The 13,421-nt window shown below is 45.5% G+C and overlaps 1 protein-coding gene across 10 annotated transcripts in view; it reads left to right on the forward strand.

The window, feature by feature from the left end:
- The window catches only part of RALGPS2 (Ral GEF with PH domain and SH3 binding motif 2), a 189,397-nt gene that overhangs the window by 12,878 nt on the left and 163,098 nt on the right, over positions 1-13,421 (forward strand). For 3 of the 10 annotated variants that reach the window (XM_070077186.1, XM_070077193.1, XM_070077191.1), the window contains exon 1: positions 778-910. The exons of 1 other annotated variant lie outside the window; for it this stretch is intronic. The gene's annotated coding sequence lies outside the window, so the exon portion shown is untranslated. Of the gene's footprint in view, positions 1-769; positions 911-1,040; positions 1,172-13,421 lie in introns of those variants that run through there. 6 more of the 10 variants (XM_070077183.1, XM_070077192.1, XM_070077187.1 and 3 more) reach the window with 5 other exon arrangements.

The raw sequence follows: 13,421 nt of genomic DNA on the forward strand, positions 1-13,421 counted from the left end.
GGGATGCTAAGGAAGTGGTCCTGCTTGAGAGGTCGAAGGCTATTCTGGCTGCCCTACTAAACGGTCATGACTCAAAGGAGAAAGCGAGGAGCATTCTCCTTGTGGTAGAGGAATCCCTTGCCCGGGAGGACAGGAACCAAACGGGAGCCATTCCGGGCCTTGCAGGTTTTTGAATTAACGCGGGTCGCTCTGCCTTGCGCATTCCAGGGCCTGGAGGAAGCCTCGTGGACCATCAAATAACCCTGTTTCCAAAGGGTCTGAGGACAGTGGGCTGCCCGCCGCACCCTCGCCCGCCCTTTGCCACTCCCGGGAAAGAAGCCGCAGGTCAGCCTCCCTGGGAGAACGCTGAGCACCTGGAGCTCAGCGCGCGGGGCCCCGACTCCTGCCGTTTGCTCCCCGGCCCGAGGGTCGCGCCCCGCAGCGCGCGAGGCCGAGCGTTTCCGGACGCGGCTCTCGGGCCTGCAAGTGGGGGAGGGCTGCAGGCCGCGGCCCCCGGGGCGGAGGGCACCGCCGCGGCCCCGCGCGTGCGCGCGCGCCGAGGAGGGGGCGGCCCAGCTGGCGCGCGCTCCACCTGTCCGCCCCCGTGCGGCCGGCCGGGCCTCCCTCCGGCAGCGCGCCGGGAAGACCCCCGCGCGCGCGCGCCCGGTCGGTGTGTGCGCGGCGTGTGTTCGCGCGCGCGCCTCCGCCCCGCCCTCGGCGCGCGCCCCCGCAGCCCGCTCTCCTCCCCCACCCCCGGCGCGGACGGGGCGGATCCGGCTCGCTCCCCTCCCCCGAGCGGCGGCGGCGGCGGCGGCGGGCGCTGAATGAGAGACGCCGACTGCTCGCCTTAGCGAGCGCTGCCCTGGGCGGCGGCGGTGCGGAGGCCGGCGTCGTCTTCCCATCCTGCGAGGCGAGCGCCGCGGCGGCACAGGTCGGTGTTGCGGGGGACGGGAGGTGGGTGCGCTGCGCCCCCCGAGGCGGCGCGGGGCCGAGGCGGCGGCGCGGGGAATGGCGGCGGCGGCCGGGGCGCTGCGGTGCGGGGCGCTGCTCTCCCGGCCGCGAGCGCGGGCGCGGGGACCGGGCGTTGGGGGCTGGCGGCGCTCGGCGGCGGGGAACGGCCGGGGGCGCGGCGACCCCCGAGCCCGCCTGGCCTCGGCCCGCGCGGTGCTGGCGGCGCCTCAGCCGCCCTCAGGTGAGCGGGGGCCACACCCCCTGCCCCGGCCCGGCGCGCATCCCCGGAGCCCGGCGGCGGCCGCGGTGACCTGTTGCGGAGTCGCCCGCCGGGGCTGCGTCCCGCGCTGGCCCCGGGGTGGGGTGGGGTGGGGGGCCCGCCGCCGCCGCCGCCGCCGGGCCGGCCTGGGCGCTCCGCGGCCGGGAGCCGGGGTGTGGGAAAGCAGGGGTGGGGGGGATTCCGGACGTGGCCGGAGAGACGCTTGCGGAGCCGGGCTGTCCGCATGCCATGGCGGTGTCGGGTTCGGTAGGCTCGTAAACACCGTGCTCGGGAGGAGCCGGGGCCGCGGGTGAAGACGTGCTAGCTGCGGAGCGGCGCGGAGTTGCCCCCCCCCCGCCCCCGCCCCCGCCGCGGCCCCCCTCGGAGCCCCCCGTTCCTGGAGCCCCGTGCGGTGTAGACAGGCAGGCCGGCTCCGGCGTCCGTGGGCGTGTTTGGGAAGAAGCTGCGAGCTGATAGGAGGCACCTTGGTGCGGTTGCGAATTGGTGGGAGCCGGGAGGTGTGAGGAGGAGGAGGAGGAGGAGGAGGAGGAGGAGGAGGAGGAGGAGGAGAGGGCGCTGATGGCAGTGACGCCGCCGCGGCGGGGCGGCTGACGCCTCCCGAGGGCTGAGAAGTACCCGGTGCCCTGCGTGTGGAGACCGCGCGGGGGCTGCGCCGGCCATGCAGTGGCCTGGATTCCGCCCCCCGCCCCAGTCCGCCCTGAGCGCCTGGTTTCGGAGCAGGGGGCTCTGCGTGGACTTGGGGGTTTTTCTGTGTTCACCAGCAGGTTGGCTCCTGCTCAGACCTCTCTGAAGACGACCATCAGGTTTGGGTTTTTTTTTGTGGGGAAACTTCAAGACACGCGTGCAGAGCGTTGCCGTGACACAGAGCCTGGCTTGGCAGCCGTGGAGCCTGTCCCGCCCAGACGATGAGGCTGGTACGGCCGTGGAGCCGTGCGTTTGCCAAGTGGGTTACGTCCACCGCTGGACCTTGGATCCAAACAGGATTGTATTCTAATAAGTGCGACCCCTAAATCAGTAGTCGTGAGGTTTATCATGTGGCTCCCAGGATTTGGAATATAACCTCTTGGTAGCCAGAGCTAAAGAGCAAATGTAAGGCCATTAAATGCCATTTCGAATAAACAGTTTCAGTGTAGTTCATTAATTTTATCCATTTTCTCTTTTTAAAGTTGACATAATTTTGAGTTGCTAAGAATTGCCTTGTCCCCATTACATTGCAGCTTTCATTGAATTAAGGGATCTGAGCTTTCCAAACACTGCATGGGCTCTGGAGTCTTTATTGTTTGCTTTGCCTAATTATTCCAGGTTGCAACGGAAATTCAAAGCCAGAGCTTGCGTTATCAAGTTTGAAAACTACTTTTCTGACATTTATTTGTGCTGTCAGAAAAAAATGTCCTGAGAGAAAATATAGCTATAAAACTGGCTTTGTGAATCAGATATGCATGTATTTGTGTTTATTGAAATACCTAGTACTTACCTTTTTCAGTTATGTTATTACACTTGAGATGGCTTGTGAGTAGTGAATGATGGATACATAGATTATATTGTTCGGTTGCAACATAACACATTTAAGCTTTTGTCCAGAGGCTGGGTTCATCCATTGGTTCTATACACGGTTATTGAGCATTGACTTCCTGCCGGTTAGTTCCTTCCCAGTTGGGGCTACAGCAGAGAGAAAAAGGTCTTAAATGGTAAATATGTTAACTTAAAAGTTAAAGAAGTAAAAACCCCTCTGATTGCTTTTTGCTTTTTGAAATATTTATTGATTTATTTATTTGAAAGAATTATTGAGAGAAAGACACAGAGATCATCCATCTGTTGGTTCACTCCCCCTATGACCCAAAAGGCACCCAAAGGCCGGTGCTATGCCAGGCTGGAGCCAGAAGCTTCATCTGGGTCTCCCACATGCGTGGCAGGGGCCCAAACACTTGGGCCCTCCTCTGATGCTTTCCCAGGCCAATAGCAGGGAGCTGGATCAGAAGTGGATCAGCTGGGACATGAACTGGTGCATGTTTGGGACGTGGGCATCACAGGCAGTGGCTTTAGCCGCTATGCCACAGTGTCGTCCCCACTATGATTACTTTCTGGTTAAGGCCATTGTTTGTTTTTCCTTCTGAGAACAGTAGAAATTGCTACTTAGTGAACAAAAGCATTAAGGCAGTTTCAAAAATATGCTTGTGTTTATATACATTGGGTTTCTGGTTTCTAAGCATACCACAGATAAACATTCTACCTGATGTCAGATGATGCATAGTTTACTTGTGGTTAAGCAGCTGTAATCTTTTGGTTATGCAGTTAAATGAAATCTTTGCTGAAAATATTCTCTTGTCACTCGTTTATAAGGGAGTCAATTTTTCTTTTCATTTTCATAAAAATTTTGGAACTGTCACCTTTTCCTCATTTGGCTGGCTGTGGGTGAACTAGGGAGCATTCCTATAGTTGATAAATACTGTTGTTAAAATCAGAAATGCTAACTGGAAGTTTTAGTTTTCAGTTCTGATTAAAATATGACAAGTATTGGTGTAGTTCTTTCCAGATAACAAAACACTTTTTATGTATTATTGATACCTAAATATTTTGTTGGTTCTCATTGGCAGAGTTGTTGCTAATTAATGGTGACCTTCTGTGGTCATTATTATCTCTATTTTAGATGCAGAAACTAAGGTTTGTTTATTGATGATAATTTCAGCAAACATCCATAAGCAAGCAGTGAACCCAAACCCCAGTGGTAGCTCTTGTTAGAATGCAATATTCAGGGAGAGATTATCATATTCTTAGAATTGTATCTCAAACTATATTGAGTGAAGAGAAAAATGAATGTATTCCATTAACCTGTGGATTGTTTCCTTCAATGTATTTTAAATTCCCATTGGTTCTTCTTTAGTGAGAATTCAGGTTGGATGTGATAAATCGTAGTACCTTGGAATTAATTTGGGATTTTTCTCTTCAGTTTTTTTAAACTTTTATTAATATAAGGAGAACAGATTTCATGTATTTCATAACTACAGTTCTGATAACCAATCTTCCCTCCTTCCCTCCCTTTTCTTTTCATTGATTTTTTTTTTTTTTATTTGACAGGTAGAGTTATAGACAGTGAGAGAGAGAGACAGAGAGAAAGATCTTCTTCCATTGGTTCACCCCCCAAATGGCCACCATGGCTGGCGCTGCACTGATCCAAAGCCAGGAGCCAGGTGCTTCTTCCTGGTCTCCCATATGGGTGCAGGGGGCCCAAGTGCTTGGGCCATCCTCCACTGCCCTCCCGGGCCATAGCAGAGAGCTGGACTGGAAGAAGAGCAACTGGGACTAGAACCCAGTGCCCATATTGGATGATGGTGCCGCAGGCGGAGGATTAACCAAGTGAGCCACGGCGCAGGTCTCTCTTTTCATTATTTTTTGCAAAGACATAATTTTAATCTACACTATACAGCTTAATTGACCACTAACCATAATATTTAGCAAGTAAAAAGTAGATCACAGTTCCATGGGAGTATAAAAGAGAGCTAAAAATGACAAATCATCACAATATGTCTTTCATTCCTATACATGTTTTTTGGTCTATATTAACTGCCACATATTAGAGAAAACATATTTGTAGTTTTGAAACTGGCTTATTTCACTAAGCATAATGGTTTCCAGGTGTGTCTATTTTGCTGCAAAAGACAGGATTTCATTCTTTTTTATGGCTGAGTAGTATTCCTTAGTGTGTATATATGACATTTTCTTTATCTAGTCATCAGTTAATGGGCATCTAGGTTGATTCCATATCTCAGCTATTGTGAATTGAGCTGAAGTAAACACATTGGGTACAGATAATTCTTTGATATGCTGATTTAATTTCACTTGGGTAAATTCCCAGGAGTGATATGGCCAGGTCGTATGGTAGATGTATTTTCAGATCTCTGAGGAATCTCCATTCTGTCTTCCACAGTGACTGGACCAGTTTATGTTCCCACCAACAGTGTTTTAGGGTACCTTTTTCTTTATATTCTCACTAGCATTTATTGTTGATTTATGTATCAGAGCCATTCTATCTGGGGTGAGGTGAAACCTCATGTAGTTTTAATTTGCATTTCCCTGATGACTAGCGATTCTGAGCATTTTTTCATGTGTCTGTTGGACATTTGAGTTTCATCCTGTGAAAAATGCCTGTTCATGTCCCTTGCCCATTTCTTAACTGGATTGTTGGTTTTGTTGTTGAGTTTCTTGAGCTCTTTATAAATCCTGGATATTAATCCTTTGTCATTTGCATAGTTTGCACATGTTTTCTCCTATTCTGCGGGTTGCTTTGTTGAGTGTTTCTTCTGCAGTGCAGAAGCTTCTTAGCTTGGTGTAATCACATTTGCCTATTTTTGCTTCTGTTGCCTGTGCTTCTGGGGTCTGTTTCCAGGAAGCCTTTGCCTATACCCATGTCTTGCAGAATTTTCCCCACATTATCCTCTAGTAATTTGATAGCATCAGGTCATGAATTTATATTCTTGATTCATTTTGTGTTGATTTTTGTATCAGGTATAAGGTAAGGAGCTTGTTTCATATTTTCAGTGTGTATAGATCCAATTTGGGGTTTTTTGTTCAATAATGTCTTGAGCTTTTGATCCAGGAAAACATGAAACTACATAATAATAAAACACTGACATTGAAAATTGTGACATCTGCCTATTTTGAGGAGAGAGAAAAGTTTGGAGATAGTCAATAGCTAGTTAGAGCCACAGGAAAGGTATGTAAATATACATTTAGGGATATGACAGTGTTCATAGGACTTAAGTTGAGGAGACATAGCAATTTCTCTTTTCCCTAAAGAGAATTCTTGGTGGTGGCTCTTGAATGATACATTTGCAAGGGGAGAGTCTTAAGAGGAAGCTTTCACCTTGAACTTAATTGATACCCTCCGTTATTATACTTCCATGACTTTATCAGATTTTCCTTCTTAGTTTGGTTTTCTTTGTTGTGCTTGAAGATACTTTTTATTTTTTTCTTTTAAAGATTTATTAATTGGGGCCAGCGCCGTGGCATAGTAGGCTAAGCCTCCGCCTGTGGTGCTGGCATCTCACATAGGCACTGATTTGTGTCCTGGCTGCTACTCTTTGAATCCAGCTCTCTGCTTATGGCCTGGGAAAGTGGTGGGAGATGGCCCAAGTGCTTGGGTCTCTGCACCCATGTGGGAGACCAGAAAAAGTTCCTGGCTTTGGATTAGCGCAGCTCCAGCCATTGCAGCCATTTGGGGAGTGAACTAGTGGGTGGAAAATCAATCCCGTCCACTCCCCAGACTGGGCCAGTCCAAAGCCAGGAGCCACGAACTTTTTTCAGGTCTCCCATGTGGATACAGGGGTCCAAGCATTTGGGCCATCTTCTGCTGCCTTCCCAGGCACATTTGCAGGGAGCTGGATCAGAAGTAGAGCAGCCAGCACCTGAACCAGAACCCATGTGGGATGCCGGCATCACAGGAGGTGGCTTAACCTGTTACACCAAGGTGCCGCCCTGAGGGGAGCTTTCTGAAAACCCTGCTGGCCTACAACTCTGTCACAAACTGTGCCCTGTCTTGCTTTATTTTTTTAACAGCACTAATTAATCTGACACTGGGTATACATTAGTTTGTTTATCTGCCTCCCTTTCTGAATAATAAGCTTCATGAGGGCAGATTCAGTTTTGTTGTTGTTGTTGTTGTTGTTTTACAGGCAGAGTGGACACAGAGAGAGAGACAGAAAGAAAGGTCTTCCTTTGCCGTTGGTTCACCCTCCAATGGCCGCCGCGGCTGGCGCACCGCGCTGATCCGGAGCCAAGAGCCAGGTGCTTCTCCTGGTCTCCCATGGGGTGCAGGGCCCAAGCACTTGGGCCATCCTCCACTGCACTCCCGGGCCATAGCAGAGGGCTGGCCTGGAAGAGGGGCAACCGGGACAGAATCCGGCGCCCCGACCGGGACTAGAACCCGGTGTGCTGGCGCCGCTAGGTGGAGGATTAGCCTAGTGAGCCGCGGCGCCGGCCAAAGATTCAGTTTTGTTCACTGTTGTCTTCATGGCACCTTGGAAAGCACCTGACCTACAGATGATGCTTAGACGTTTGTGGGGTGAGTGACTTAACTGTTGGGATTGTAAACTAATATTTGACCTTAAACAGTACAGCTGTGCAGTTAGAAAGAAAAGAGTGCCACAAGGCTTATAATGAAAACCCAGACTCTGTCTCACCTCCCCTCTTTCTAGTCCTCTCCCTGGCCCTGCTGTCAGTGCAGCCATTTGTCAGCTTTTCCAGTGGTGTCTTCTGATGTTTTCTTCTATATTTTCAAATAACATTGGTTTTTTTTATTGATTTCCAGTCATGAAAGCATGGTCCTACCGTCCTATTGTATTTTAGTCTTAGATATTAGCTATTGGTTTCCTGCTGTGGAAGATGAAACTTTGCTTGAGGATTCTTTTTTTTTTTTTTTTTTAACTTTTAATTAATGAATATACGTTTCCAAAGTACGAATAATGGATTACTATGGCTTCCCCCCCATACCGTCCCTCCCACCCACAACCCTCCCCTTTCCCACTCCCTCTCCCCTTCCATTCACATCAAGATTCATTTTCGATTATCTTAATATACAGAAGATCAGCTTAGTATACATTAAGTAAGGATTTCAACAGTTTGCTCCCACACAGAAACATAAAGTGAAAAATAATAGATGATTTTTTTTAATGATGATGAAATCAGATCAGACCTATTGTCATGTTTAATCCCAGTGAGAGTCAAGTTGGGAGTTGATAGTTTCGTTTCTTTTTTTTTTTTTTTTTTTTTTTTTACAGAGGATCAGTTTAGTATGCATTAAGTAAAGATTTCAACAGTTTGCACCCCCATAGAAACACAAAGTGAAATATATTATTTGAGTACTCGTTATAGCATTAAATCTCAATGCACAGCACATTAAGGACAGAGATCCTACATGAGGAGTAAGTGCACAGTGACTCCTGTTGTTGACTTTACCAATTGACACTCCTGTCTATGGCATCAGTAATCTCCCTATGCTCCAGTCATGAGTTTCCAAGGCTATGGAAGCCCCTTGAGTTCTCCGACTCTTATCTTGTTTAGACAAGGTCATAGTCAAAGTGGAGGTTCTCTCCTCCCTTCAGAGAAAGGTACCTCCTTCTTTGAAGACCTGTTCTTTCAACTGAGATCTCACTCACAGAGATCTTTTGCCAGAGTGTCTTGGCTTTCCATGCCTGAAATACTCTCATGGGCTTTTCAGCCAGATCTGAATGCCTTTAGGGCTGATTCTGAGGCCAGAGTGCTATTTAGGGCATCTGCCATTCTATGAGTCTGCTGAGTATCTCACTTCCCATGTTGGATCACTCTCCCCTTTATTTATTCTATCGGTTAGTGTTAGCAGGTACTAGACTTGCTTATGTGCTCCCTTTGACTCTTAGTCCTTTCATTATGATCAATTGCGAACTGAAATTGATCACTTGGACTAGTGAGATGGCATTGGTACATGCCACCTTGATGGGATTAAATTGGAGTCCCCTGGTATGTTTCTAACTCTACCATTTGGGGCAAGTCAGCTTGAGCATGTCCCAAATTATATATCTCTTCCCTCTCTTATTCCTACTCTTATGTTTAACAGGGATCACATTTCAGTTAAATTTCAACACTTAAGAATAACTGTGTATTAATTACAGAATTAAATCAGTCATATTAAGTAGAACAGACAAAAAAACTACTAAGAGGGATAATGTATTAAGTTGTGCATTAACAGTCAGGGCTATGCTGATCAAGTCACCGTTTCCCATAGTGTCCCTTTCACTTCAACAAGTTTCCTTTTTGGTGTTCAGTCAGTTGTCACCGATCAGGGAGAACATATGGTATTTGTCCCTTTGGGACTGGCTTATTTCACTCAGCATGATGTGTTCCAGATTCCTCCATTTTGTTGCAAATGACTGGATTTCATTGTTTCTTACTGCAGTATAGTATTCTAAAGAGTACATATCCCATAATTTCTTTATCCAGTCTACTGTTGATGGGCATTTAGGTTGGTTCCAGGTCTTAGCTATTGTGAATTGTGCTGCAATAAACATTAGGCTGCAGACCGCTTTTTTGTTTGCCAATTTAAATTCCTTTGGGTAAATTCCAAGGAGTGGGATGGCTGGGTCGAATGGTAGGGTTATCTTCAGGTTTCTGAGGAATCTCCAGACTGATTTCCATAGTGGCTTGACCAGTTTGCATTCCCACCAACAGTGGGTTAGTGTCCCTTTTTCCCCACATCCTCGCCAGCATCTGTTGTTGGTAGATTTCTGAATGTGAGCCATTCTAACCGGGGTGAGGTGGAACCTCATTGTGGTTTTGATTTGCATTTCTCTGATTGCTAATGACCTTGAACATTTTTTCATGTGCCTGTTGGCCATTTGGATTTCCTCTTTTGAAAAATGTCTATTGAGGTCCTTGGCCCATCTCTTAATTGGGTTGTTGGTTTTGTTTTTGTGGAGTTTCTTGATCTCTTTGTAGATTCTGGTTATTAACCCTTTATCTGTTGCATAGTTTGCAAATATTTTTTCCCGTTCTGACGGTTGTCTCTTCACTCTCCTGACTGTTTCTTTTGCAGTACAGAAACTTCTCAATTTGATGCAATCCCAATAGTTAATTTTGGCTTTGACTGCCTGTGCCTCCCGGGTCTTTTCCAGAAACTCTTTGCCTGTGCCAATATCTTGAAGGGTTTCTCCAATGTTCTCTAGTAACTTGATGGTGTCAGGTCGTAGATTTAGGTCTTTAATCCATGTTGAGTGGATTTTTGTGTAAGGTGTAAGGTAGGGGTCTTGCTTTATGATTCTGCACGTGGAAATCCAATTTTCCCAGCACCATTTATTGAATAGACTGTCCTTGCTCAAGGAATTAGTTTTAGATCCTTGATCAAATATAAGTTGGCTGTAGATGTTTGGGTTGATTTCTGGTATTTCAATTCTGTTCCATTGGTCTATCCTTCTGTTTCTGTACCAGTACCATGCTGTTTTGATTACAACTGCCCTGTAGTATGTCCTGAAATCTGGTATTGTGATGCCTCCGGCTTTGTTTTTGTTGTACAAGATTGCTTTAGCTATTCGAGGTCTCTTGTGCCTCCATATAAATTTCAGCACCAATTTTTCCAGATCTGAGAAGAAGGTCTTCGGTATCTTGATTGGTATTGCATTGAATCTATAAATTGCTTTTGGGAGAATGGACATTTTGATGATATTGATTCTTCCAATCCATGAGCATGGAAGATTTTTCCATTTCTTGGTATCCTCTTCTATTTCTTTCTTTAAGGTTTTGTAATTTTCATCGTAGAGATCTTTAACGTCCTTGGTTAAGTTTATTCCAAGGTATTTGATTGTTTTTGTAGCTATTGTGAATGGGATTGATCTTAGAATTTCTTCCTCAGCCATGGCATTGTCTGTGTATACAAAGGCTGTTGATTTTTGTGCATTGATTTTATACCCTGCTACTTTGCCAAACTCTTCTATGAGTTCCAATAGTCTCTTGGTAGAGTTCTTTGGGTCCCCTAAATAAAGAATCATGTCGTCTGCAAAGAGGGATAGTTTGAGTTCTTCCTTCCCAATTTGTATCCCTTTAATTTCTTTTTCTTGCCTAATAGCTCTGGCTAGAACCTCCAGAACTATATTGAATAGCAGTGGTGAGAGTGGACATCCCTGTCTGGTCCCAGATCTCAGTGGAAATGCTTCCAACTTTTCCCCATTCAATAGGATGCTGGCTGTGGGTTTTTCATAGATTGCTTTGATTGTATTGAGGAATGTTCCTTCCAAACCCAGTTTGCTTAGAGTTTTCATCATGAACGGGTGTTGTATTTTATCAAATGCTTTCTCGGCATCTATTGAGAGAATCATATGGTTTTTCTTCTGCAGTCTGTTAATGTGGTGTATCACATTGATTGTCTTGCGCACATTAAACCATCCCTGCATACCAGGGATAAATCCCACTTGGTCTGGGTGGATGATCTTTCTGATGTGTTGTTGCATTCTATTGGCGAGAATTTTATTGAGGATTTTTGCATCTATGTTCATCAGGGATATTGGTCTGTAATTCTCTTTCAGTGCTGCATCTTTTCCCGGCTTAGGAATTAAGGTGATGCTGGCTTCATAGAAAGAATTTGGGAGGATTCCCTCTTCTTCAATTGTTCTGAATAGTTTGAGAAGAATTGGAGTTAGTTCTTCTTTAAATGTCTGGTAGAATTCAGCAGTGAATCCATCTGGTCCTGGGCTTTTCTTTGTTGGGAGGGCCTTTATTACTGTTTCAATTTCTGTTTCAGTTATGGGTCTGTTTAGGTTTTCTTTGTCTTCCTGGTTCAATTTAGGTAGGTTGCATGTGTCCAGGAATCTATCCATTTCTGATAGGTTTCCCTGTTTGCTGGCATACAAGTCCTTGTAGTAATTTCTGATGATTCTTTTTATTTCTGTGGTGTCTGTTGTTACATTTCCTTTTTCATCTCTGATTTTATTGATTTGGGTCTTTTCTCTTCTTTTTTTAGTTAGTTGGGCCAATGGGGTGTCAATTTTGTTTATTTTTTCAAAAAACCAGCTCCTCGTTTGGCTGATTTTTTGTAATGTTTTTCTTGATTCAATCCTGTTGATTTCTTCTCTGATTTTAATTATTTCTCTTCTCCTACTAGATTTGGGTCTGGTTTGCTGTAAGTTTTCTAGATCCTTGAGGTGAATAGAAAGCTCATCTATTTGGTGCCTTTCCAATTTCTTGATGTAGGCACCTATTGATATAAACTTTCCTCTTAACACTGCTTTTGCTGCGTCCCATAAGTTTTGGTATGTTGTGCTGTTATCCTCATTTACTTCCAGAAAGTTTTTGATTTCTCTTTTGATTTCTTCTATGACCCATTGTTCATTCAGGAGCATGTTGTTCAATCTCCATGTGTTTGCGTATGCTCTAGGGATTCCTGAGTTGTTCATTTCCAACTTCATTCCTTTATGGTCTGAGAAGCTGCATGGTATGATTCTAATTCTTTTGAATTTGCTGAGACTTGCTTTATGGCCTAGTATGTGGTCAATCCTAGAGAAGGTTCCATGTACTGCTGAGAAGAATGTATAATCTTTAGCTGTAGGATTGAAAGTTCTGTATATATCTGTTAGATCCATTTGGGCTATAGTGTCATTTAAATCTACTGTATCCTTGTTGATCTTCTGTCCTATTGATCTGTCTATTTCTGAGAGTGGAGTATTGAAGTCCCCCAGTACTATTGTATTGGGGTCTAAGTCTCCCTTTAAGTCCGTTAACAAATCTTTTAGATAAACCGGTGCCCTGTAGTTAGGTGCATATACATTGATAATTGTTATATCTTCCTGTTGAATTGATCCCTTAATCATTATGTAGTGTCCCTCTTTGTCTCTCTTAATGGTTTTTGTGGTAAAGTTTATGGTGTCTGATATTAAGATGGCTACGCCTGCTCTTTTTTCATTTCTGTTGGCATGGTATATCTTTTTCCAGCCTTTCACTTTCAGTCTGTATGGATCTTTGTTGGAAAGATGTGTTTCTTGTAAGCAGCAAATAGATGGGTTTTGTTTTTTAACCCAATCAGCCAAACGGTGTCTTTTAACTGGACAGTTCAGGCCATTCACGTTCAATGTGACTAATGATAAGTGGTAACTTTGCCCTGCCATTTGCCAAAGATAAGTTCTAATATATGCTTTGAATTCCCTGTGATCTTTTGCTGTGAGCTTTCCTTCCTTGGTTTCCTTCCTTTACCTTCTTTCATATTGATGACCGTGTTTCTTTGTTTCTGTGTGTAACACATCTTTAAGCATCTTTTGCAGGGCTGGACGAGTGGCAACAAATTCTTTCAATTTCTGTTTGTTATGAAAAGTCTTTATTTCACCTTCATTCACAAATGATAGCTTTGCAGGATATAATATTCTGGGCTGGCAGTTGTTCTCTCTTAGTACCTGGGCTATATTTTGCCATTCCCTCCTAGCTTGTAGAGTTTCTGATGAGAAGTCAGCTGTGAGTCTGATTGGAGATCCTCTGAGAGTAATCTGACATTTCTCTCTTGCACATTTTAGGATCTTTTCTTTATGTTTCACTGTGGAGAGTTTAATTACAACGTGCCGTGGTGAGGGTCTCTTTTGGTCGTGTTTATTAGGGGTTCTGTGAGCTTCCTGTACTAGGATTTCTCTGTCCTTCTCCAAACCTGGGAAATTTTCTGCTAATATCTCACTAAAAAGGCCTTCTAATCCTTTCTCCCTCTCCATGC

This window comes from Oryctolagus cuniculus, chromosome 7, assembly GCF_964237555.1.
Source record: "Oryctolagus cuniculus chromosome 7, mOryCun1.1, whole genome shotgun sequence".
In the NCBI taxonomy this organism is placed as follows: Eukaryota; Metazoa; Chordata; class Mammalia; order Lagomorpha; family Leporidae; genus Oryctolagus; species Oryctolagus cuniculus.